Genomic DNA, 27,394 nt, shown 5'->3' with positions numbered 1-27,394 from the left:
AAAAAAAAAAAAAAAATGACTGAATATTACAATGACCCAAGACAAAAATGAGATAAAATGGATGAAATGAGATATTTTGGTTCTACTCTCATAATTTCAACTTTTCTGCAACAGCAATTGTTTTATTAGTACTTTGGCACATCACACAGGGGTAAACACAGTGGGGGCAAAAAGAAAGTTAATCATTTACATGTTAAAGACCAGTTTTTTCTGGAGTTTTGTGTTTACATAATCACAACCACACCAGTGTCCATCATGTTTGCATAAATATATTTGATCTAATAAAATTGCATGTATCTCAATAAAAAAAATTATGTTTAAACTGCTTGAACAATGATAAACTTACACCCAGGACTTTTTCTTTGGTCAAAATATTTATTCCAGTGCCCTTAACCAAGTGCCACTCCAAAAACCAACTTTTTTTTATTTTTTATTTTCGTTCTCATGCCTCCTCTCCAGGACTATAGAATTAATTTTATGCTTCTGAATGTTCCCAGTATCTAGAATTAAGAAAACCCAGTTAGTTAAAGCACAACAGGAAGATGAAGGAGCACTTCTTCTTCAACATATAAAAAAGTGCTAACTGTCCATTATAAAAAGAAAACACTCATCATTTGAGATAAGAGGCTTTCTTTTAAAAGCTAAGTTTCTGTCTTATCTAAAAGTGGAAAAATGCTATAAATAGACATTAACATGCTTATCTCAATTTAAATATCAGATGAGATCTACTCATGATCTGCATTGTTTCTTTGGTCTAGAAATTTCTCCACCTCAACTCTCTAACAATAAAATACAGTCTTTCCTGTGACATTTGAAGGTGGATATTTTCTGGTGATTTACTTTATAATGATATCACAGATAAATCATATTTGTTGACAACAGACAGTAACCTACATTAAGAATTTCCGAGGGGAAAAGACTCGTGTAAAAAAGAATAAAAGAAGTTCTCACAACAAAATTACATTTGAAAATAGGGTATTTAGAGGTGAGAGAAGATGGTTTTCTCAAAGCCGTGATCATGCAAGAACAGCTGTGAAGACTGGATCTCAGCCAAAATCTTCACAAAAATCTCAACCCTGTTAGAATAAGGCAACAAGGTGTCAAATTCAACTATTAGTTAACAGGAGATAGGTCATAATTAAATACTGGACTCATGCCATCATCATTATGTTGAAGTCAAATTAGGCAGTTGACTAATGCAAAATAATCATAAGATAAAGTGAGGAATGCACTTTGGTAACAGTGTTTAATTCAGGAGACTTAGAGCTCAGAGTTGTACCCCCACTGACCTATATATAATTCTGACACATTTTGTCACTTGATTCAGAAATTGCAAATCTATTTTTACAATTAGACAAACCAGGTTTAAAGAAGAAATAGTGAATCATTTTGTAGGTGACCCACATTAGACGGATGGTTACATATTTTCTCCTTGAATAATTTGACACGTATATGTAAGCAGAAAATTAAAATAAAAACAAATAAACTGTTTTCCTCGTATCATTCTTTACCTTTCCTTTCTTTATTCTGATTTTTTCCCCTAAATTAAGTTTCATCAAGATAAGTTATTTTTTTTCCTCAGCTCTCTCTCTCTTTCTCCCTTTTTTTAATATGTCAGAAAATCAAAAGGTTAAAACAAGAGATGTCTTTTCTCTGTGGGGACCATGGTCTTGGGGAACGTCTAGCTGAACTGGCATAATACAGTTTACAAAGAAAATGTTCCACATTCTACCTTGGTGAGTAGCATCTGGGGTCTTAAAAGCCTGTCAGCAGCCATCTAAGATACTCCACTGGTCTCACTCCTTTGGGAGCAAGGGAGAGTGAAGAGAACAGGATACAAGGAAAAGATTAGTCCAAAGGTCTAATGGACCACAGGTACCAAGGCCTCCACCAGACAGAGTCCAGTACAGCTAGATGGTGGCCGGCTACCACCACTGACTTCTCTGACCAGGATCACAACAGAGGGTTCTGGACAGAGCTGGAGAAAAACGTAGAACAAAATTCTAACTCACAAAAAAAGACCAGACTTACTGGCCTGACAAAGACCCGAGAAACCCTGAGAGTATAGCCCCCAGAAACCCTTTTAGCTCAGTAATGAAGTCATTCTGGAGGATCACCCTTCTGCCAAAGGTTAGACAGGCCCATAAAACAAATCAAGACTAATAGGGTACAACAGTCCAGGAACAAGGACTAGAAGGCAGAAGGGGACAGGAAAGCTGGTAATAGGGAACCCAAGGTCAAGAAGGGAGAATGTTGTCATGTTATCATAAAACAATATGTGTACTGTTTAATGAGAAACTATTTGTTTCATAAACCTTCATCTAAAGTACAATTTAAAAAAAAATTTAAAAAGAATATATAAAATAAAAAAGGGAGTAAACAGGTAGAGCTTCCTGAAATTTTCATCTAAAAGATCCCTTTAAAAAAATAAAAATAAAAAGAGATATCTTTTCTCTTCCAAGCCTCTCTGCCAGTAAACTCATTGCTCTTTTAAGCCTGGGTTGCAATTCTGTTTAGTCTTCCATGAAATCTAACTTTCTGGGAAATTTAAGAAGTAATTTTCAGTTATAAGACCCACATACTATTAAAAAAAAATGTAATACAAAAAATTTGAAGAAATGAGTTGAATTAAATATCTAAAATTTTAAAATAATAGTAATTTAAAAGAGAAACACTATCTTAAAATTCAATTTTGCTTGTGTTTTTTTTTTTTTTTTAACATTGGCAATAAGATACTTATCCACTAGTTATAATGTAAACTATGTTAAAAACATAAGACAGGATTCTGCCTTTAAGTGCATTCTAATATTAACAAGAAGGAATGAAATACTACATACCATTGTTTAATAAAACCAAAAGATTTTATGGAAATAACTGCTCAAATGATTGTATCCCCTAATCATATGTAAACTCCATGTAAACAAGATTTTGCTCATTTTACCCTCTCCTTCATCCCCAGAGCCTAGACTACCAGTGACACTCACACATGGAATACATAATATATCACATAGATAAACACCCTAAAGATTGCAAAGAAAAATCTCATCAGGGATTAGAGTACCTGGAAAAACATCATAAATATTCATGATCTTTCTAGCTAGACAAATCTGCTTTGTGAAATATGAACAGAATTGGTCAAGATAAAGTCTTGGTGGACATTTCAGGCAGTAGAAACTACAGGGAAAAAAAAAGACATGTTGTTGTTAGGTGTCCTCAACTCGGTTCCCACTCATAGTGACTCTATGTACAGCAGAAGGAAACACTGCCTGGTCCTGCCCCATCCTCACAATCGTTGCTATGTTTGAGCCCATTGTTACAGTCACTGTCTCAATCCATATCACTGAGGGTCTTCCACTTTTTCATGATCTTGTATTTTATTAAGATTGGTGTCCTTCTTCAGGGGCTTGTCTCTCCAGATAACATGTCCAGAGTTCATAAGATGAAGTCTAGCCATCCTCCCTTCTAAAGAATGTTCTGGCTGTACTTCCTCCAAGACAGATTTGTTCGTTCTTCTGGCAGTCCATAGTATATTCAATATTTTTTGCCAACACCATAATTCAAAAGTGTCAATTCTTCTTGGATTTTCCTTATTCATTGTCCAGCTTTACTGTGCATATGAGGAGAGTCAAAATACCATAGTTTGGGTCAGGCTCATCTTAGTCCTCAAGGTGATATCTTTGCTTTTTAACACTTTAAAGAAGTCTTTTGCAGCAGATTTGCCCAATGCAATACATCATTTGATTTGACTGCTGCTGCCACGGGCAACTTCAATCTTTTTTTGTTTACCGTGATGTTGCTTATTGGTCCAATTGATTTTTATTTTCTTTATGTTAAGGTGTAATCCATACTGAAGGCTGTAGTCTTTGATCTTCATTAGCAAATGCTTCAAGTCCTCTTCCGTTTCAGCAAGCAAGGTTGTGTCATCTGCATATCATGGGTTGTTAATGAGGCTTCCTTCAACCCTGATGCTGTGTTCTTCTTCATTCAGTCCAGCTTCTCAGATTATTTGCTTAGCCTACAGATTGAATAAGTATGGTGAAAGGATACAACACTAATGCACATCTTTCCTGATTTTAAACTATGCAGTATCCCCTTGTTCTGTTTGAATGACTGTCTCTTGAACTGTGTACAGTTTCCCCATGAGCACAATTAAGTGTTCTGAAATTCCCATCCCTACAATTCCATCCATACTTTGTTATGATCCACACAGTCGAATGTCTTTTAGTAGTCAATAAACATAGGTAAACATCTTTCTGGTGTTCTCTGCTTTTAGCCAAATCCATCTGACATCAGCAATGATATCTCTCATTCCACGTCCCTTCTGAAATCTGGCTTGGATTGCTGGCAGTTTCCTGTCGATGTACTGCTGCAACAGTTTATGAATTTTCTTCAGTATAATTTTACTTGCATATGATAGTGTTAGATGATTTCCACATTCTTTTCGATCACCTTTCTTTGGAATAGACATACATATGGATCTTTTCCAGTCATTTGGCCAGGAAGCTGTCTTCCAAATTTCTTGGCATAGACGAGTGAGCACGTCCAGCGTTGCATCGGTTTGGTGAAACATCTCAGTTGATATTCCTTCAATTCCTGGAGCCTTGTCTTTTGCCAATGCCCTCAGTGTAGCTTGGACCTCTTCCTTCAGTACCATCGGTTCTTGATAATATGCTACCTCCTGAAATGTTTGAATATTTTTGGTAAGGTGACGCTGTGTATTTCCTCCATCTTCTTTTGATGTTTCCTGTGTCATTCAAGTTTTTTCCCATAGAATCCTTCAGTATTGCAACCCTAGGCTTGAATTATTCTTTGGTTGTTTCAGCTTAAGAAATGCTGAGTGTCTTCTTCCCTTTTGGCTTTCTAACTTCTAAACTGATAGATATGTGGTGGTTAAATAAGGCATGAGGCATATAATGAGCATTATGCATCGTGGTGTGGTGGGAGGAACTTGACTGATTGAAAATGTACTAGCCGTAAGGTTAGGATGTGTTTGTGTGTGAGAAAGAGTGTGTATGTGCGTATATTGAGAAGGGGTAGAGGGAATATCCTGGGGATAAATATGTGAGGTTTTGAAAGTAAGTTTGAAATGTTAGGCAATAGGAGAAGGAGAGAAACAGGAACTTAAACAAGATAGGTGACATACATAATATGTAATATATATAAATATATATTATCTCTAATAGGTAGCGATAGTAGATAGATATATAGATAAATAATATATAAAGGTTTTTTTTTTTTTTTTAATTTTAGGGTGGAACCAAACTGAATATATTTGTGATGAGAAAAGATGCAGAGTATGATGGTACCCTAAATCAGGGGTTAGAAAACTATGACCTATGAGATAGTTATAGCAGCTACCTGTTTTTGTAAATAAAGTTTTATTGGAGCACAGCCACATCCATTTGTATTATCTATGGTTGCTTTCACACTACAATGGAAGAGTGGAGTAGATGTGACAGAGAACATCTGGCTTATAAAGCCTAAAATATTTGCCATCTGGCTCTTTACAGAAAAAGTTTACTAGCCCCTACCCTAGACAAAGAGCAGAAAACAGTGTTCACTGGAGGGAGTATATTTCTACAAAAATTTATGCACTGTATAAAAATGGTTCACAAAGACGAGGGCAAACAACTTTTCTCAGAAGCTAGGTGGGTAGGGAGGGTATTAAAGTCATAGAGTCAGAGTCACACATTTAATCCTAGTGTCTAATGCCCCTTGGGACATAGAAGACAATGCTATCTGCTAAAATGAAAAGAGTGGCATCAATGGACCTCAGGAATGAAAAATGCAGGTGGTTTAGCAACCACGGCTAGAATGTCAAGAAGCCAGTAGATCACAGCCAGCCTGTTTAGGCCAAGCATAGATGCTCTGTGCTGCATACAGTAACTCTGGTTAGGTCAGCCTCTTTCTCTCTTTTGCTCTCTCTCTCTTTTACTCCCTCTCTATCTTATCTCTGTCTTTCTGTCTCTCTCTCTGTCTCTCTCTCCCTCACACACGCACACACACACAGTAAAAGCAGCATTTCAATATAACCAATCAAATTTTAATAAATTTGGTTGAAAAAAGGTTGATATATCGAGTCCAATTACTTCAACCCCTAATTTCTGTGTGTTTCAGGGAACTGTATTTTTAGTAAAAGAGACTGGAAATTTAAATTTGATTTTGAACACACCAGATGTTTTCATTAGCTTTTTTCCAACTCAGTGAGATTTATTTTAGAATAGAAAAATCAACAAACAAATGAATAAATAATTACGTTTATTCCCTTGCTTTCAACTAGAGCTCAATATATATTTTGCTGCAGATTATAAAACTGATTATACAAATATGAGAATGAAAGCACAAAATGATATATTTAACATTATTTGCCAAACTAATCTTTGAGTCTTCTGTATATCTTTTTCAAAAATTCCATGCTGAAAAGAACTGGGCAGACATGGGATGAAGTTTAAGCTCTCCCAGCTATGAGCTACATGATTTTTACTGTTTGCTTAAACCTGGTGAGCCTCAGTTTCTACTTCTGTAAAGTGGGAGTAATAATGTCTACCAAGTAGTATTTCAGGGAGGAATGGTTAAGATAAAATTATGATAAGTGTCTAAGAGTGAATGACACAGATTCTATGTGTTCAATAAATAGCATATATTACTGTTTTTTTATAACATATCAGGTTTAATTTAATTCCTGCAGTACAATCATTATAATTTGGACTTACTGCAAATTATAGTAATAATGATTTAACTGGTGCCCTTGCCCCTAATGTTACCCCTTTCCAAATTCCCTTCATGCTTTGATCAATTAGGATATTATTGTACCTACCCTAACTGTACTCAGACTGAATAAACAATGTTGTTGTTTTAAGTTGACATCACATCAATTCCAACTCATGGTGACCCCATATGTGCACAGAGTAGAACTGCTCCAAAGGGTTTTCAAAGCTGTTATCTTTTGGAAGCAGATAACCAGGTCTCTCTTCTGAGGTGACTTTGAGTCTTTTTTTTTTTTTTAATTTTTTTTTTTATTGTACTTTAGATGAAGGTTTACGGAACAAACAGTTTCTCATTAAACAGTTAGTCCACGTATTGTTTTATGATATTGGCTAACAAACCCAAGACATGTTAATACTCTCCCTTCTCGACCTCGGGTTCCCTATTACCAGCTTTCTTGTCCCCTCCTGACTTCTAGTCCTTGTCCCTGGGCTGTTGTGCCCCATTAGTCTCATTTTGTTTTACAGGGCTGTCAAATCTTAGGCTGAACAGTGAACCTTGGGAGTGACTTCATTACTGAGCTCAAAGGGTGTCTGGGGACCATACTCTTGGGGTTTCTCCAGTCTTTGTCAGGCCAGTAAGTCTGGTCTTTTTTCGTGAGTTAGAATTTTGTTTTACATTTTTCTGCAGCTTCGTCCGGGACCTTCTATTGTGATCCCTGTTAGAACAGCCAGTAGTGGTAGCTGGGCACCATCTAGTTGTACTGGACTCAGTCCTGGGGAGGTCGTAGTAGTTGTGGTCTATTAGTCCTTTGGACTAATCTTTCCCTTGTATCTTATTTTCTTCATTCTCCCTTGCTCCTGAAGGGGTGAGACCAGTGGAGTATCTTAGATGGCGGCTCACAGGCTTTTAAGACCCCAGATGTTACTCACCAAGGTAGAATGTAGAACATTTTCTTTATAAAGTATGTTACGTCAATTGAGCTAGACGTTCCCCAAGACAAAGGTCCCCACAGCCCTACACCCAGCAATTTGGTCCCTCAGGCAGTCTGGAAGAGTCTATGGAGCTCCCATGACTTTGCCTTGTACAAATTGGGCTGGCTTCCCCAGTATTGTGTACAGTCTTACCCTTCACCAAAGTTGTGACTTATCTATTGTCCATTTATTATCTCCCTCCCACCTCTCCCATCCCTCGTAACCATCAAAGATTGTTTCTTTTTGTGTGTAAACCTTTTCATGAGTTTTTACATTAGTGGTCTCATACAATATTTGTCCTTTGTGATCGACTTATTGCACTCAGCATAATGTCCTCCAGTTTCATCCTTGTTATGAGATGCTTCACAGATTCATCATTGTTCTTTATCTTTGCATAATACTCCATTGTGTGTATGTACCATAGTTTGTTTATTCATTCATCTGGTGATGCGCATCTAAGTTGTTTCCATCTTTTTGCTATTGTGAACGATGCTGCAATGAACATGGGTGTGCATATGTCTATTTGTGTGATGGCTCTCATTTCTCTAGGATATATTCCTAGGAGTGGGATTGCTGGATCAAATGGTATGTCTATTTCTAGCTTTCTGAGGAAGCGCCATATCATTTTCCAAAATGGTTGTATCATTTTGCATTCCCACCAGCAGGGCATAAGAGTTCCAATCTCCCTGCAGTCTCTTCAGAATTTGTTATTTCCAGGTTTTTGATTCGTGTTGGTAAATGCCAGGGTGAGATGGTGTCTTAGTCATCCAGTGCTGCTCTAACAGGAACACCACAAGTGGATGGCTTTCACAAAGAGAAATCTATTTTCTCACAGTCTAGTAGGCTAGGAGTTCAAATTCAGGGTGTCAGCTCCAGGGGAAAGCTTTGTCTCTCTGTCAGCTCTTGAGGAAGGTCCTCGTCATCATCAGTCTTCCTCTAGACTAGAGGCTTCTCTGCGCAGGAATCTCAGTGCTTCTTCCTTGGTGGTATGAGATCTCCTACTCTCCACTTGCTTCCCTTTCCTTTTATCTCTTACAAGAGATAAAAGGTGGTGCAGGCCACACCCCAGGGAAACTCCCTTTACATTGGATCAGTGATGTGACCTGGCTTAGGGTGGTGTTACAATCCCACCCTAACCCTCTTTAATGTAAAATTACAATCACAAAATGGAGGACAACCACACAAAACTAGGAATCATGGCCTAGCCAAACTGACACACACATTTTTGGGGGGACACAATTCAATCCATGACAGATGGTATCTCATTGTGGTTTTAATTTGCATTTCTCTAATGGCTAGTGATCACGAGCATTTCCTCATGTGTCTGTTGGTCACTTGAATGTCTTCTTTGGTGAAGTGCCTGTTCATTTCCTTTGCCCATTTTTTAATTGGATTATTTGTCTTTTTGTTATAGAGGTGTTGGATTTTCTTGCAGATTTTAGAGATTAGAACTTTGCCTGACTTATAATGTCCAAAAATTTTTTCCAGTCTGTAGGTTCTCTTTTTACTCTTTTGGTGAAGTCTTTTGATGAGCATAAGTGTTTAATTTTTAGAGGATCCCAGTTAACTAACTTATTTTCTGGAGTTTGTGTGTTATTGGTTATGGTTTGTATCCTATTAATGCCATGTATTAGAGCCTCTAGCATTGATCCTATTTTTTATTCTATGAACTTTTTGGCTTTATATTTAGGTATTTGATCCATTTTGAATTAGTTTTGTGTATGGTGTGAGGTATGGGTCCTGTTTCATTTTGTTGCAGATGGACATCTAGTTTTGCCAGCACCATTTGTTAAAAAGACTGACAACCTTTTGGCTAGTAGTCAAGAGCTTAACTATTTGCATCACCCGGGGACCTTGAATAAACAATAGGGAAACAGAAATCCAGAGATAGTTCTGGCTTCGTACTGACTGATTCAAAGTCCAGTTTTATCATTTAAAACCCAGGTTCTTTTCAGCTTTCTGTTCTTCTGCCCAAATTGTCAACTTCATCATAAAATAGGTTTTCTGCAAAGTTCTAAGATGGTTAACAGTAACAACCAGGGCTTGTTTATGTTTAACAAGAAAGAGATAGAGAGAGTCCTTTTTATGCAATTAGCTAGAATTACATTGAGTTACATGACAGATCCATTTTCTTGGGGTTGGTTTATCCTTACACCAAGCAGATGCACCTCTGGAGCTGAGAGTGGTACAGCTCCCCGTAGACACTTGTGTTGCATGTTATCTGTTAGAATGAAGAAGAAGTTGAATGCACGTAATCAATAATACTAACTATGAAAAAAATATTCCTACAGTATTACTCTCAGTAACTCCCTTAGACTCAGGCAAGTGGTGTGCCTGTGATGGGCAAGTGGAACCCCTGTTCTGAGTCCCATGCCTGAAGGGGTTAGTTTTTGGAGTTACTTTTTCAAAATTTTCTGTATTTCCTTCTGTGCCTGGAACTAACTGGGCCAGAAGTTCAATCCAATTGGATGTCCTTAGCCTGGACCTGTATCCACATAGACCCTAGTGCCCATTTCTCCATTTTGGGATACTCTTGGACCCTTTACCTCACATATGGTGTCAACCAGATGCCCTGAAGAGCTTTGGGACTCTTGCCTATGTGGTCATCTGGACGACAACCTGATGAGCAGATCATTTCCTATGACTGGCAAGACATTTCTTTAGTGGGATCATGCAACATGAAGCCACCAGAATATTTCTGAAACATAGATTTTGGGTGACCACTACACATGATGGACATAGGACAATGTCAGGACTATGAGCTCCTTGTGGTTTTCTGCCAATACCCCTTGGCTTGAGCCACATGTACGGGACCTTGTTTTTTGACTCTCCCCATCTGTATGACACCTGCTGAGCCACATTCAATATACAACACCTGCATATAGCAGTGATGGTGCCAAGCATCCTTTATCCTGTGCATCCGTAATTGCTGACTCTCAAAATATTTTTTAATTAATTTAATTTTTATTATAATAATTTATTTCATTTTTCATATTCTCTACCCTGTGTTTGGCAGTTCTCCAGTGGTGGCCACGTGTATCTCCCCTTTAGAGATCTTTGTTCTGCAATACCAAAGGGTCCTTTCAAATGATATCTTCTCTTGCTTCTGGATAATGTGGTGAAATTGTGCTCTCCTGGGACAGTCTTAAATCATGCTCAAAGAGGGATTGACATTTCTTGTGCAGTCTTCACTCTTTTTCTACAGGACATTTGCCTACCCTCCTCACTGGTGGAAGGCATGGGTGCTATCAATTTTAAAAGAGATCACATTACTATAGTGTGATTAGGACGTAAAGAGTTCAAGAAGAAACGTTATCCGAAGATGTGTTGTCCTACGTTTATGCTACAAAATTCAAAATGATAAATTTAACATGGCTAATAAAATGAATGATCATTTATAGTGCTCTACACTTTGGATGGAGTCCTGGTGGCACATTGCTTAAGAGCTAACCAAAATGGTCTGCAGTTTGAATCCACCGCCGCTCCTTGGAAACCCTATGGGGCAGTTTTACTCTGTCCTATAGGGTCGCTGTGAGTCGGAATCAACTTGACGGCAATAGGTTTGGTTTTACGGGACACATTCGTTAAGGCTTATATTTGTGGTAGTCACCAATATTAATCTTTGAGAGAGTTATTGGAAGTCAATATTAAAAATGACAAGAAAGATGACACAGCATTATGAGTAATGATGTAAACAGCATTAAATAAATGGTATTAAGGAGCTTCAGAGGCAATAAATCTATATTGTTTGAATACAAGCAAGTTCTGAAGAACCACGACATTGTGATAACAGCATTACTACTTTTTTTCTTTTTTTTGGTGAGAGATATGAAATTAACCAACAATGACACTATTGACAATACAGAAAAGATAGTTCATGGACACTAAGAAGACTTCACGTGCACTGGTTGGACAATATAAAAATCCGTCATAAATACTTATTCTCTACCATTATTCTAACTCTTCATTGATAAATCCTTTACTTCACATGGTCTTATGAATTTTTTAATACAGTTTTTAAATTACATTTTTTATTTATTGAAGAAATCTATTATTTTGCTGGAGCCTCAACCACGTGATAGCAGCCCTGGTTACACTCTTGGTAAAATAATACTAAAGGCTCTGCACTGTTAGTGGTGTATATCCAATATATCCTAAGAAACAAAATATTAATTTATAGTCTTCCACTGTATGAACTGATTCAGGATTTTATTTGGTTATGTTTAAATACCTGACCACTGGGATCTCTGAAAATATATCTTCCATGGTTATTCCTATCAAATTACATAAAAACAAGTTTTATTTATTGCACCACACAATTTATAATAGTATATTCATACACCTTTTATACATATGCTCAAATTGTGATGAAATCTTCTCCTATATTTCAAGTTTGAAATCTAATCACAATGGCAGGTGATTAGATTAAATATTTCACCAAGTCTTCTCACAACATATTTACAAATTGTTATTCTGGAAAAGATATCTATCAATGGTCATGCTCTTTATTTTGTCCTGATTTTTCATGTTAGTTTTGCTCTCTAAAAGTGTCCTTTTCTAGACCTTATCCCCTAAATCACAAGGCAACTTATTGTTAGAAACCTAAGTACAGAGCACTTTATTGACAGTGACATCCCAACAGGCTGCATGTATCAGCTCCCACATGAGTAGTCCTGTAACAGATTACAGATCGTTTTAAGATGTCAGCTGTGTGCTAAAGACTGACAACTAAACCATATCTTACATGCAGCCAAATATCTTCATAAGGGATACAGCACTGAAAGCTGTCACTGAATTATCACGCCTCAGCAGTAAGCTTTTAACTGATTCACTGAGAGTCAAGTTAAATCAAGAATGGAAACATAACATGAAGGAAAACCAGATCGGTAACATCCTCCTGTCTTTTGGGAGACCTATTGACAGACTGTGGCTTCAACGCAGCATGAAGCTCCCAACCAAGAAAATGTGCTGTTAGCACAGGTCTATTCTCCAGCTGCCCAAGCAGGAGGGTAATGTTACAGTTGGACAGGCAAGGAAAATACAAGGGAGTTGGGATTTTTAGGATTACTCATCTTAAGTAAATCTTCTCCCTATGGTGCAGAAGATAGTGACATGAAATGTTATCAAATATAGTCGATGGACGGCTTAAGAATTCATGACATTGAAGTCCAGAGATTTAGGATTCATAGTTTAAGTTTTACAAACCATCCGCACAAGGTTTACGTTTAACCTATCTTCTCTGATTTTAACTCAAATAGAATAAAATACTGTCTTCTTTCTTAAATTGACAGAATATTTTAAAGATGCACCTAGTGGCATTGAGAAGGAAATTTGGGAAAAAAAGTTCCTAAGTCAAGTGATTGTTAACTCTGGTTTTAAACTGAAGCATCCTCTTTGAGTCTATCTTTTATCATACACAGAATAGAACTTCTTTATTACTTATTTTGAAAAATCTCCTCTATGCATTACTTCCTTTCTTTTCTGATAGTCACAACTATAATACAGAGACCATCAATAACAATCTTTTGTATACTTTATAGCACTATTTAAAAACTATTTATTCACAGATGTGTTATAAAAGTAGACTATTTCATTTGTAATAAAGGATATCGTAACGCACATTCAAAGTTACTATGATAACTGAAATATAAAATATAAATCCGTACATAGTAAATTATCTAGAATTTCGTTCTGTCATAAGTTACTTAGAATTTGGCTCTATAAGAGAATATATTAATAATATATTTTGTTTAGTCCAATATTGGAAAAAGATATATGGAATAAGAAAGACATATTTTTGTCATCATGCCAGTTTGAGGCACAGAGATCTAACAGGCTGCAGAGGACTAAACCCATTCCTGTTGAAGCCATTCCGATTCACAGCAACCCTATAGGACAGAGTAGAACTGTCTGTAGGGGTTTCCAAAGCTGTAAATCTTTACAGAAGCAGACTGTCACATGTTTGTCCCATGGAGTAGCTAGTGGGTTCAAACCACTACCTTTCAGTTAGCAGCCTAATGCTTTAACCACTGCGCCACCAGGGCTCCTGCAGAGACTAGGAAATTCAAATCAGAGGGAGTTGATTTCAGGCAGAAATCAGATTTTCCTCATCCCAAAATTATCTGATTAAGAATCTCAAATGGGACTATTAAACATCAGGAGTAGTTTAAGGCTACCAAGTCTATTTGCCACAGAATTTAAAAATTAGATTAAACTTTATAGATGCAGGTGTGGAGCCCTGGTAGCACAGCGGTTAAGAGCTCAGTTGCCAATGAAAAGGTCGGCAGTTAGCGTCCACCAACTGCTCCTTCGAAACCCTATGGGACAGTTCTACTCTGTCCTATAAGGTTGCTACAAGTCAGAGTCAACTCAACGGCAATGGATTTGGTTTTTTGGTTTGGGTTATAGATGCAGAATCTGTGCAAGTTCGTTTGTGAAAATCAATCCTTCTTCATAGGGAAGTTTCGTTTTAGTAGCAACTGAGAGATGGTCATAATTTCAATCCCATTCCAATATCCTCTGTAGTTCAACTTCTTATATAATTCATACATGTTTATTGCAGACACGACCTATTCAAATACTTAGAAGAGTCAGGCAGGTAATTGAATGGCTATTTGTAAAAGATAACATGGGGCTCTCTGGACCATGACAAACTGGAAAAATTGATTATGCTCTGCTGAGGGAGAAACTGCTCTTTGCTGATGCCATTTGGAAATGTGGATGGGCCTAGTGTTTTTAGGACTATTTTTCAGAGAAGTCAGAAAGTCAGATTATTATGTAAAATTTCCCAAATATAAAATTTTCACTCAAGAACATTTAAATACTGTGCAAGCCCAACAAAAAGAGTCTGCAGGTAAAATTTTGCCCATGGGTGATAACCTTGCTAGATCTAGCCCAGGGTGGTGAAAGCCTTCAGTGAAAAAAAAAAAAAAGAGCCAGGATTTGTTACAGTTAATTAAGATTTTGTTTTTGTTGTTGTAGTTCTTCACAGAATTCCCATACTGAGTAGGGGAGACTAGGCTCACGTATTTATTTGCATTTTCAGGGCCAAATCAAGAGTACGGCATGTTCCACTTTTCTTCTCCCTCCATTCCTGCATCTTCTGTCGCTGAAAGGAACATCCAAGCCCTCATGTCCAACCTCCAACCACAATCTCTTATTCATCTACGGAATCCCCTAACCCATCACTAGGCAGTAAAGTCACCTTGAGGAAACAGACTATGGAGTGAATAGAAGTTGGCTTTATTGTCCAAGTTCCTAGAACATGGTGAGGAAGGGCGGGGGCAACAGGCTCAAGGTACACATATCTCCTTGGTCCCTAGAGTCACCTCACAGTATGGAAAGGGGAATGATCAGTGCAAGACCATAGAGGGGTTCTCTAAAATGTGCAGGGTGGAGCAGGTGCCTGATGGCTGACTCTAAGTGTTACACTAAGGGAGAACAGTATGGAAGCACTATGTTGGACATTGGTTATCACCTACTTTTTGTCCTTAGCGATAGTGACACAGTAATTAAGAGGTTGGCTGCTAACCAAAATGTCAGTAATTCAAATCCACCAGCCACTCTTTGGAAACCATATGGGGCAGTTCTACTCTGTCCTATAGGGTCACTATGAGTAGGAATAGACTTGAAGGCAATGGGATTTTTTGGTTACCATCTATACTTATTCTCTTATAGGATGCAATGTCTATATATAAGCTCATAAAATCCTGTACAATCTGCTTTTCATAGCTGAGTAAAAGACTAACATTCTGCATCTCGTAAAGAAGATTTATTTATTTCGGTACGGAAATAGTCTGCTAAAAAAGCAGCTTAGAATTTCTTTTATGGAGGACGCAACTACAAATACTTCTTGCATGGGGCTTCTCACCTCTCCATTTCAAAGCACTCTGGAATCTGTAATATGTGTCACTTCAAAGTTGTAAAAAGCCATGATCAGAGCCATAGTTTTTAAATGTTAAAATTTTACCTCTTCCTGTATGTGAGCTAGAAGTGATAAGTTCTGAAAAGAGGTTTTCACGAAGACATTATTAAGAGAATGGAAGAAAAAAGGAAATAAACAGAGAGAAAGAGCAGAAGAGAGGGAGAAAAAAATAAAAAATCAAACCCATTGTCTTCTAGTTGATTCTGACTGGTAGCAAGCCTCTAGGGCACAGTAGAACTGCTCCATAGTGTTTCCAAGGAGCAGCTGGTGGATTTGAACTGCTGACCTTTTGGTTAGCAGTCGAGATCTTAACCACTGTGCCACCAGGGCTCCATGAGGGAGACAGCGAGGAAGAAAAGAAGGAATTAAGAAAGGAATAAAGGAATGAAGAATCAAAGGAAGAGGCTTATATTCCTTAAAGAAGAAAGGATGCTTTTAGGACTGCCTGAAATTCTAGTTGGGAAATGTATTTATAAAGTGAATACAGCTATCTATTCCCACTGTTAATGGCCTGTTAGTCCACAAGGAAGATAGTACAAGAGGAAACTGAGGTTCACAGGTTAAGCATCTCCAATAGCTTAGTAATAAAATTGAAGCAGTTGCTCTAAAATTCTTGGCAATTTTCAAGCAGAGTCACTTGCACAGGCCCATAAAAGGGCACTCTGGCAACACAAAAAAATAATTTTAATAGTTTTTCTCACTCCCAGTGCATTGACCATCCTTATCTCAGGACAGAAATAACAGCCATAATGGCAACAATGTTGTGACCGAAATGAATAATAAGTTTATTTGCCGAATTTTTCCGTTCATTTTAGAGTTATATTTTTCATGAATACTGAAGCATTCAAGTATTTGAAAAATTATTTCTAGAGTATATAAACCCATAAAAAGTCCTGGTCTTACAGTTTTATTATTAATATATTTATGTTTCCCTACATGGGGCAGAATTATGAAAACAACAATTTCCATACTTGTGAAAAGTGAGGTATTTACAGAGATAAATTTAATGAATATGAATTATTTTTAAAAGCAAGTTAGTTTTAATGACAGTGAATCAGTTCTTTAGGGATTTATGAGCATTTATTGATGCAGGAAATATAGAAGATGTTTGACAAATTAAAGCTCTATTTGTCCAAATTATTTCAGAAATCCCATGGTGGGGGTGTCCTTTAATAAATTCTTGAAATCAAGAATTAGAGTACGTGAGTCATAACGCCTACCTAGGACCAAAAACTATTTCTATCCAGCTGAGGTACTAGTTTTTTAATCATTCAATGTTTTTTTTAGCTGTAGTATTGAAAGCTCTCCACTGGAACTCTTGTAATGGACCTGTTTGATCACAGAGGTAGCTGAGAAAGAGAAGTGAAAAATACCACAGTATTCGTAACGAATACAACCCTAGTTTTAAAATGAGTATTCAAAATTCAAGACTCTCTTGCATAAGGCTTTATGTTGATTTTTTTTTTCCTTCTAGGTAGATAATTATTTCCATAAATTAACAAGATACCCAAAATTTCTAAACCAGTTACCAGATGTATATGACTAATTTTGAAATACGCTTTTTAAAGTATTGCTTTGATTTCTGGAAATATGGTAACATAAACAGGCCTATGATTCCAACCCCTCCACAAGAACACCAAAAAAATAAATAAATAAAAGACCTAAAAATCTGTACTCAATACTGTAAGAACTCTGGAAAAGCAGGCAAAAGATGGTTGCAAGGAGCTGCAAACTGAAACCAATATTTTTTAAAAAAAAACCTTAAATGGTAAGAAAATCTCTTTTTCCACTGTCCTCACTCCTTCCTATGCATTAAGAAGGGCCCTGAACTATGGCTCTGAAGTAAATAAGACAGATTTTGCTGGTGGATTGTTCAGGGTGTACATTCTGACCAGTCTAGGAGTGGCCTGAAGGACTGAAAATTCAGTCTGGCCAGACTTGAAAGTCTCACAGAGTAAGGGAGACAGCAATGAGCAAAGGCTGAAAATTGTGCTCACCTAAAGACAGATTAATCAGTTCATCTACTTTGATCAATTTTGGAGCTACATGAAGGAGTGGAACCTTGGTCTAGCCTGCCCTGTATCTCTCACAAGGGCAGAAAAAAGACTAGTAATCAAAAATTGAAGGCTGTGTCCACCTAAGAGTTTCTCTCAGAAACTAGCACTTTCTAAAGCACAGTGTATGTGAAGTAATTGAAAACCTAACACATTGTAATATTCTAATATCTTGGATTCAACAAAAATCACTAGACAATAGAGTCAAATGAAAATGAAAACATAGCGTACTAAAACCTGTAAGATGCAGTGAAGGCAGTATTCAAAGGTAAATTTATAGCAATAAATATCTAAATTAAAAAAGAAGAAAGGTCTCAAGTCAATAGCCTAACTCTACAATATAAGAAAGTAAAAAAAGAGCAAACAAAACCTAAAGCTACTAGAAAGAAGAAAATAACAGGACCAGAGCAGAATTAAGTGAAATAAAGAATAGAAAACCAATAGAAGAATCAATAAAACCAGAAGTTCATTCTCTGGAAAGACCAATAAAATTGACAAACCATTAGCTAGACTGACAAAGACAAAAAAGAGAGAAGAATTTAAAATGGAGACATTACAAGTAACCCAGAAGAAATAAATAGGTTGTAATAGAATTCTAGTGATCAATTGTACACCAACAAACTAGATAACTTAGAGGAAATAGAAACACACAATCTATCCTAAAGTGACTCAAGAGGAAATAGAAAATCTCAACAGACCCGCAACAAGTGAAGAGATTGAATCAATCATCAAAAATCTCCAACGAACAAACAAAAAACACCCTGGACCAGGTGTTTTCACTGGGGAATGCTACCGAACATTTAAAGAAGAATTTACACCAACCTTGCTCAAATTATTCCAAAAAGTAGAGGAGGAAGCAATATTCCTCAACTCATCCTATGAGGCCAGTGACATCCTGATATCAAAGCCAGGCAAAGACATCAAAAGAAAGTAAATCACTGACAACTATCCCTTATAAATATAGATGCATAAATCATCGACAAAATACTATCAAACCAAATTCAGTAGCATATTAAAAGAAGTATACACTATGACCAAGTGGGATATGTTCCAGGAATGCAAGGATGGTTTAAGACTAGAAAATCAGTCAATGTAATGCACTACATTAATATAAAAAAGAAAAAGAATCACATAATCATATCAACGGATGCAGAAAAGGCATTTGATGAAAATCAACACACTTTCTTGATAACAACATTTAACATGCTTGGAATACAAGGGAATTTCCTCAAAATTATTAAGGGCATTATGAAAAATCAACCCCTACGTGTGTGTCAGTTTGTTGTACTGTGGGAGCTTACATGCTGCTGTGATGCTGGAAGCTATGCCACCGGTATTCAAATGCCAGCAGGGTCACCCACGGTGGACAGGTTTCAGCAGAGATTCCACTAAGCCAGACTGGGAATAAGCACTTGGCTGTCTACTTCTGAGAAATTGGCCAGTGAAAATCTTATGAATAGCAGCGGAACGTTGTCTGATATAGTGCTGGAAGATGGCCCTTCAGGTTGGAAGGCACTCAGAAGATGACTAGGGAAGAGCTGTCTCCTCAAAGTAGAGTCAACCTTAATGACACAGATGGAGTCAATCGGGACCTTCCTTTGTTGATGTGGCATGACTCAAATTAGAAAAAACAACTGCAAACATCCGTTAATAATTGGAAAGTGGAATGTACAAAGTATGAGTCTAGGAAAATTGGAAATCATCAAAAATGAAATGGAATGCATAAAGATCAGTACCCTAGGCATTAGAGAGCTAATATGGAATGGTATTGGGCATTTGGAATGAAACAATCATATGGTTGACTATGCTAGGAATGACAAATTGATGAAGAAAGGCATAGCATTCATTGTCAAAAAGAATATCTCAAGATCTAACCTAAAGTACAACCCTGTCAGCGGTAGGATAATATCCATGTGTCTACAAGGAAAACTAGGTAATATGACTATTATTCAAATTTACACACCAACCACTAAGGCCAAAGATGAAGAAAGTGAACATTTTTACCAACTTCTGAAGTCTGAAATGATCAAACAAGTAATCAAAATGCGTAGATAATTACGGTGATTGGAATGAGAAAGTTGGAAACAAAGAAGAAGGATTGGTAGTTGGGGAAATATGGCCTTGCTAATAGAAACGGCATCAGAGATTGCATGATAGAATTTTATAAGATCAAGGTCTTTTTCATTGCAAATACCTTCTTTCAAAACATAAACAGTGATTATATATGTAGACCTCACTAGATGGAATACACAGCAATCAAATTAACTACATCTGTGGAAAGAGATGGTGGAAAAGCTCAATATCATCAGTCAGAACAAAGCCAGGGGCCGACTGTGGAACAGACCATCAATTGCTCAAATGCAATTCAAGTTGAAGCTGAAGAAAATTAGAACAAGTCCACGAGAGCCAAAGTAGGACCTTGTGTATATCCCATCTGAATTTGGGGATCATCTCAAGAATACGTTTGATGCATTGAACACTAATGACCAAAGACCAGACAAGTTTTGGAAAAACATTAAACATCATACACGAAGAAAACAAGAGGTCATTGAAAAGACAGGAAAGAAAAGACCAAAACGGATGTGAGGACAAACTCTGAAACTTGCTCTTGAACGTGGAGTAACTAAAGTGAAAGGAAGAAATGATAAAGTAAAACAGATTTCAAAGGGCTGCTCGAGAAGCCAAAGTAAAGTATTATAGTGAAATGTGCAAAGACCTGGAGATAGGAAATGAAATGGGAAGAACATGCTCAGCATTTCCCAAGCTGAATGAACTGTAGAAAAACTTCAAGACTCAAGTTGAAATATTGAAGGATTCTACAGGGACAATACTAAATGATGCAGGAAGCATCAAAAGAAGATGGAAGGAATACACAGAGTCACTGTACCAAATAGAATTGGTAGACATTCAACCATTTCAAGAGTTAGCATATGATTAAGAACCAGTAGTACCGAAGGAAGAGGTCCAAGCTTCACTGAAAGCATTGGCAAAAAACAAACCTCCAGGAACTGATGGAACACCATTTGAGATGTTTCAACAAACAGCTACCTGACTAATTGACTGGAAGAGATCCATGTTTGTACCCACTCCAAAGAAGGTGATCCAATAGAATGCAGAAATTATTGAACAATATCATTAATATCACACACAAATAAAATTCTGCTGAAGATCATTCAAAAGTGTTTACAGGAGTAGATCAACAAGGAACTGCCAGAAATTCAAGCCAGATTCAGAAAAGGATGTGGAACGAGGGATATTACTGCTGATGTCAGATGGATTATGGCAGAAAGATGTTTATCTGTATTTTATTAACTATGCAAATGAAGTCGACTGTGTGGATCATAACAAATTATGGATCACATTGTGAAGCATGGGAATTCTAGAACACTTAATTGTGCTCATGAGGAACCTGTACTTAGACCAAGAATCTGTCTTTCGAACAGAACAAGGCGATACTATGTGCTTTAAAGTCAGGAAAGATGTGCGTCAGGGTTGTATATTTTCATCATACTTATTCAATCTGTATGCTGAGCTAATAATCTGAGAAGCTGAACTATATGTAGAAAAATGGACCATCGGGACTGGAGGAAGACTTCTTAAAACTTGCGATATGCAGATGACACTACTTGCTTCCTGAAACTGAAGAGGACTTGAAACACTCACTGATGAAGATCAAGGACAGCAGCCTTCAGCATGGATTACACCTCAACATAAAGAAAACAAAAATTCTCACAACTGGACCAATAAGCAACATCATGATAAACAGAGAAAGGATGGAAGTTGTCAAGGATTTCATTTTACTTGAATCCACAATCAATGCCCATGGAAGCAGCAGTCAAGAAATCAAAAAGACATATTGCATTGGGCAAATCTGCTGCAAAAGACTTCTTTAAAGTGTTAAAAAGCAAAGATATTACTTTGAGGACTAAAGTGCACCTGACCCAAGCCACGGTGTTTTCTATTGCCTCATATGCATGTGAAATCTGGACGATGAATAAGGAAGACCAAAGAAGAATTGATGCCTTTGAATTACTGTGTTGGCAAAGAATATTGAAGACACCATGGACTGCCAGAAGAAAGAACATATCTGTCTTGGAAGAAGTACAGACAAAATGCTCATTAGGAGCGAAGATGGTGAGACTTTGTCTCATGTACTTTGGACATGTTATCAGGAGGGACTAGTCCCTGGAAAAGGACATCACGCTTGGTAGAGGGTCAGCAAAAAAGAGAAAGACCATTAACAAAATGGATTGATACAGTGGCTGCAGCAATGGCCTCAAGAATAATAACAATTGTGAGGATGGCTCAGGACAGGGCAGTGTTTCATTCTATTATACACAGGGTCACTGTGAGTCCAAACTGACTCTAAGGCACCTAACAACAACAACATGAGAAATCAATAGCCAACATTATACTCAACGAAGAAAGCCTGAGAGCTTTCTCCTCAATATTGGGAACAAGATAAGTTTTCCCACTCTTACTACTGCTTTTTAAATTGTACTGGGTGTTCTAGACAGAACAATGAGTCAAGATAAGGAAAAATGAAATATCCAAATTAGGAACAAAGAAATAAAACTATCTTTACTAACAGATGGCATGAATCATATGTATATATATAAAATCCTGAATAATCCTCAAGAAAACTTCCAGAGCTAATAGATGAATTCAGGTAAGTTTCAGGGTGCAAGGACAACATACAAAACTCAGGTTTCTATACACCAGCAGTGAGCAATCTGAAAAGGAAATCAGTAAAAAAAAAAATCCATTTACAATAGCATCTGAAAGAAAAGATATCTAGGGATAAATCAAACCAGTGAGGAGAAAAGCGTAAAATGAAAATATAAAAAACTGCTGAAAGAGATTAAAGAAGTCCTAAATAAATAGAAAGGCAGTCCATGTTCATGGACTGGAAGACTTAACATTGTTAAGATGTCAATACTACCCAAAGCAATCTATAGATTTAATGCAATCTTGATCAAAATTCTGACAGTCTTCTTTGCAGAAATGGAAAAACAAGTAACCAAATTATATGGGATTGCAAAGCACCCTGAATAGCCAAAGCAATCTTGAAGAATAAGAACAAAGCAGAAAAACTCACACTTTCCAATTTTAAAACATACTATAAAGCTACAGTAATCAAAACAGTCTGGTACTAGTATAATAATAGATACATAGACCAATGGAATAGAATTGAGAATCCAGAAATAAACATGCCTAATCACCTCATCTCAGGGATCTCATTCTTTTGAATCTAGAAGGATATGGGCAAAGACAATGTCTGTCATCCAGTTATATACATAGAATGAATAAGCCATTGGTTTTAACATGGAGAAGGGGAATTTCTGAGGAAGATGATAACATGAGCAGATTTTCTAACTCCCTTTCCAAAATCAGTATTAAATGATCAAAGAAAATAAAAAGATAATCTTGTCTTTGTGTAAGTATGCAGATCAGAAAAGACATCACCTTACTACTCCAAGCTGCTAAGATTTCTGCCTATTTATTACATATTAAAGACAATCGTAAAGAAGATCCTCAAATTTATTTCAGGAGAAAGCAGGAAGCAAGTAGAAAAAAACCTGGCATGACTTCTCTAAAATGTCTTCAATTGAGGAGCAAAGAATTTAATGTTCTGGGAGAATTGAGGCCACTCCAATTTGGAATAATTTTCCCTTGATCATTAGACAGTATTTGTGGAAACTGTAAAAATATGCCTCTTAGATCTCCTGCTATAGAGAGCAAAACCGATTGATGTCCTTAGCTGTTGCCTTTCTGAATCCATCACCACCTTCACACTAAGGTCACACTTTCTTGGCCAATGACTGAGCACAGTGGTGGTCTAATGAAGTCCCATTTCTAAGAGATATATGAATCCTCCAACTGGAGATGGGCTCAAGGACTCCCTTCAGCCTGATTGAACCTACTTTGGAACTGCATTGCAGTCTGTGTTTCTCCCTATCTGATCTCCTTTTCTTTTCCCTCTCCTTCATGGATGGGATACACGGACGTAATGTCTGAAGGTTCTCCTGCATTCTTTGGTTTCCTCCTAGTTATCCTTCACAGGTGTTTCCATATATAGATCTTTTGCATACGTAATCCCACTTGGGTCTATACTTGTGAGAAGATCCAAGAGTGGCCTAAGAAAACAGGCAGCAAGATAAGGATTTAGGACTCATTCACTCACCACCTGGCAGGCTACCCTGAGTAGCATGTGGTCAGTGATAGTCACTAGAAAAAGGTCAATGCCAAATTGACAAATAATTTGTCATAATTATCTAGTGCTGCTATAACAAATATACCACAAGTGGATAGTTTTAACAAAGAGAAATTTATTGTCTCACAGTCTAAGAGGCTGGACTCCAGGGTGCCAGCTCCAGGGGAAGGCTTTCTCTCTTTTTTGGCTCTGGAAGAAGTTCCTTGACATAAATCTTCCCTGGTTGAGGAGCTTCTCAGTGGAGGGACCCCGTGTGCAAAAGATGCACTATTCTTCCGGCTCTTGTTTCTTGGTGGTATGAGGTCCCCCTGTCTCTTTGCTGACTTCTCTCTTTTATATCTCAAAAGAGATCGATTTAAGACACAATCTAATCTTGAACATTGAGTCCTGCCTAATTAACATAAGTGCCTCTAATCCTCCCTCATTAACATCAGCGAGTTAGGATTTACACTACGTAAGAAAGTAACAGCAGATGACAAATGGTGGACAATCACACAATACTGGGAATCATTGCCTATCTAAATTGACAGACATTTTGGGGGGACACAATTCAATCCATGGCATAATTCATGTGTCCCTGGGAGATCTGGGAAAACATCCTTGAATTGGGGAATGCCCCTGAAGATGCAATATTTCAGGCATTTGAATGATAATGGGAAATAGTGACTACAAGGACAGTGGAGTTGATCAGTTACTGGTAAATCGAATTGATGTCTGCTGAGGGACATTAAAAAGCAGCTAAAAGCTAAGCTATCCCTTGTCTCCTGCATTAAAAGAGCAAATGAAGGTGACCAACAGATTGAGAGAACGATAGTGAGAGCCACAGAGTTCAGAGACACTTTCACGTGAAATTTAAATGCTCAGTTAAAGCAGGTCTGCATGTTAAGATCAAGGCTGTGGTTTGGAAATCCTGGGATTCTTAAACATGAGAGGAAGAAACTTGTAGAGATGGCCAAAGGATATTTTGCTCTGCAGATGCCCCTTGAACCCTCAGAAAGTTCAGGGGTGACTCATCCTTTCCTAGTAGAAACAGAAATTACCCACCATTGGTAGACACTGCCAAGGCCTCTATCTGTTAAGGCAACAAGTACCATCTCCCTCACCCCAGGAAGCTGCCCCATATCCTCTCCAGACTGATAGGGCAGTGAAAAAAAAAAAAGGAAATCACTGCTGTTGAACCATTGCAAACTCATTGTATCAGACCCATATGTATCAGAGTAGAACCAAGCTCCGTAGAATTTCCTTGGCTGTAATCTTTATGGAAGCATATTTCCAGGCTTTTCTCCCATTTCACTGCTGGGTGGGTTCGAACTGCAAACATTTTAGTTAGCAGCTGAATACAAACCGTTTACATCACCCAGATACCTGCCAGGGCAATAGCTAGGATTAAATCCTGCCCTAACACTACTGAGGACATGCTGGTTCTAACAAGGTTTGAAAGACAATATTCACCAAGGGAGCTGCAAGAATTAGCTAAAATGTTCCAGCATGAACATGGGAAGTGCCATAGGACTGGATTTTGAAGCTTCTGCATGACATAGGCCAGAAGGTAAGACTGTATTAAACAAGAATCCATTGCCTTGGGGGCACTTTTTTGGGATAACTTAGCAAGTAGCCTAGTGGATTTGACAAATTTGCTACGGTGGCTCTTTGAAGTATAGAGAAAGCTATGGTAGAAGGAATAAAGATGCTGAGAGACGTGGTAATATTAGAATAAATATATTATGTAAAGACAGAGCCCACCAGAGGATAATGTTCCATGGGGGGTTTCAGTGGATGCATAATTTACCAAGAGTTTTAGAAATGCATTAGTGAAAGGGATCCAGCACCACAAGAAGTTCAACAGTAGCAATCCTTTGCAGACAAGAGGTAACAGTAGGAGAGAAATTCACAGAGCTTCAATTGTTAATATACACGGAGATGATGAAGCCATCAAAGTAATAGAGAACAAAATCACTATAAAGACAGGGAAGGTTGGAGGCACCAATAAAGAGGCTTGATCCAGGGGAAGTAGTGCAGCTGTGGAGTTGTGGTGCCATGGCGTCCCTAGGGACAAAATAAACATCAGCCAACAAGGATCAATTAAACACCTACAACCAGAAAGGGGTAAGAATGAAGATGCAGAAGACTAAGGGAAACCACTCCAAAAAAAAGGCCATGACCCCTCATTCAGTTCCCAGACGTGAGCCAATTTTCAGACCCACAACCCATTGATTAAGATGTGATTGTGTCTCCAGGAGGAAAAAACTTGTAATAATGTAGTAAATATAAACTCTAATGACTAGTTCTTCCTCAAGGGGACCAATGGCTATTTTCTTGGATGGATCTACTCAGGAAAAGGGGAATAACCAGACATTACAGCATATTTGACACAGGATGTGAGTTGACATTAATACCCAGAGATACAAAACATCGTTCTGGGTCTCCTGGTGGAGTTGTAGCTTATTGAAGCAAGGTGATTGAGTGGAATTCTGGATATGCCTGGTTTATATTGGGCCCACTGCATCCAAGAATCCATCTAACGGTCATTTGCCCAGTTCCTGAATATATACTTGGTAACTAGCTTAAACCCCACTTTGGTTATTGGCCTGTAGGGTAAGCACTATCTTCATTAAGAATGACAAACAGAAATCTCTAAATCACTTCCAAATCCTAGCCAAACTATTATATCAAACATATTATTGCATGTGCAGAGGTAATGGCATAGATTAGCACTACAATTAAAGATTTAAAAGATGCAGGTTAGTAGGTGGTCCCTATAATATCTCCATTAAATTTTCCATTCTTGCTTCTGCAGAGAGAGTGTGACCCTGACATTTTTTTTATTTTATTTTTTTATTGTACTTTAGATAAAGGTTTACAGAACAAATAGTTTCTAAATAAACAGTCAGTACATGCATTCTTTTATGAGATTGGTTAACAACCCCAAGACATGTAGACACTGTCCCTTCTCAACCTTGGAGGACCTCTGTGTGTGTGTGTGTGTGTGTGAAAATATACATAGCCAAAGTGACACCATTTCAAAAGTTTCTACATATATAATTCAGTAACATTGATTACAGTCTTCCAGTTGTGTAGCTATTCTCACTATTCTTTTCCAAATTATTCTATCATCATCTTCTTCAACTCACTGCCCTTAGTCTTCCCATCAAATCTTTTGAGTTGCTGCTGTCAATTTGATTTCACATAGATAATTCTTTTTTTTTTTTTTGGACCATTTCCAAAATGGTTGTATCATTTTGCATTCCCACCAGCAGTGCATAAGAGTTCCAGTCTCCCCACAGCCTCTCCAACATTTGTTATTTCCAGTGTTTTTGATTTGTACCAGTAACGCTGGGGTGAGATGTTGTTTTAATTTGCATTTCTCTAATGGCTAGAGAACGCGAGCATTTCCTCATGTGTCTGTTGGCCGATGAATGTCTTCTTTGGTGAAGTGTCTGTTTATTTCCTTTGCCCATTTTTTAATAGGATTATTTGTCTTTTTGTTGTAGAGGTGTTGGATTTTCTTGTAGATTATGGAGAT

This window comes from Trichechus manatus, unplaced genomic scaffold (genome assembly GCF_000243295.1).
Source record: "Trichechus manatus latirostris isolate Lorelei unplaced genomic scaffold, TriManLat1.0 scaffold00139, whole genome shotgun sequence".
Classification (NCBI taxonomy): domain Eukaryota; kingdom Metazoa; phylum Chordata; class Mammalia; order Sirenia; family Trichechidae; genus Trichechus; species Trichechus manatus.
The sequence above is the reverse complement of the archived record's forward strand: the minus strand, read 5'-3'. Positions refer to the sequence as shown.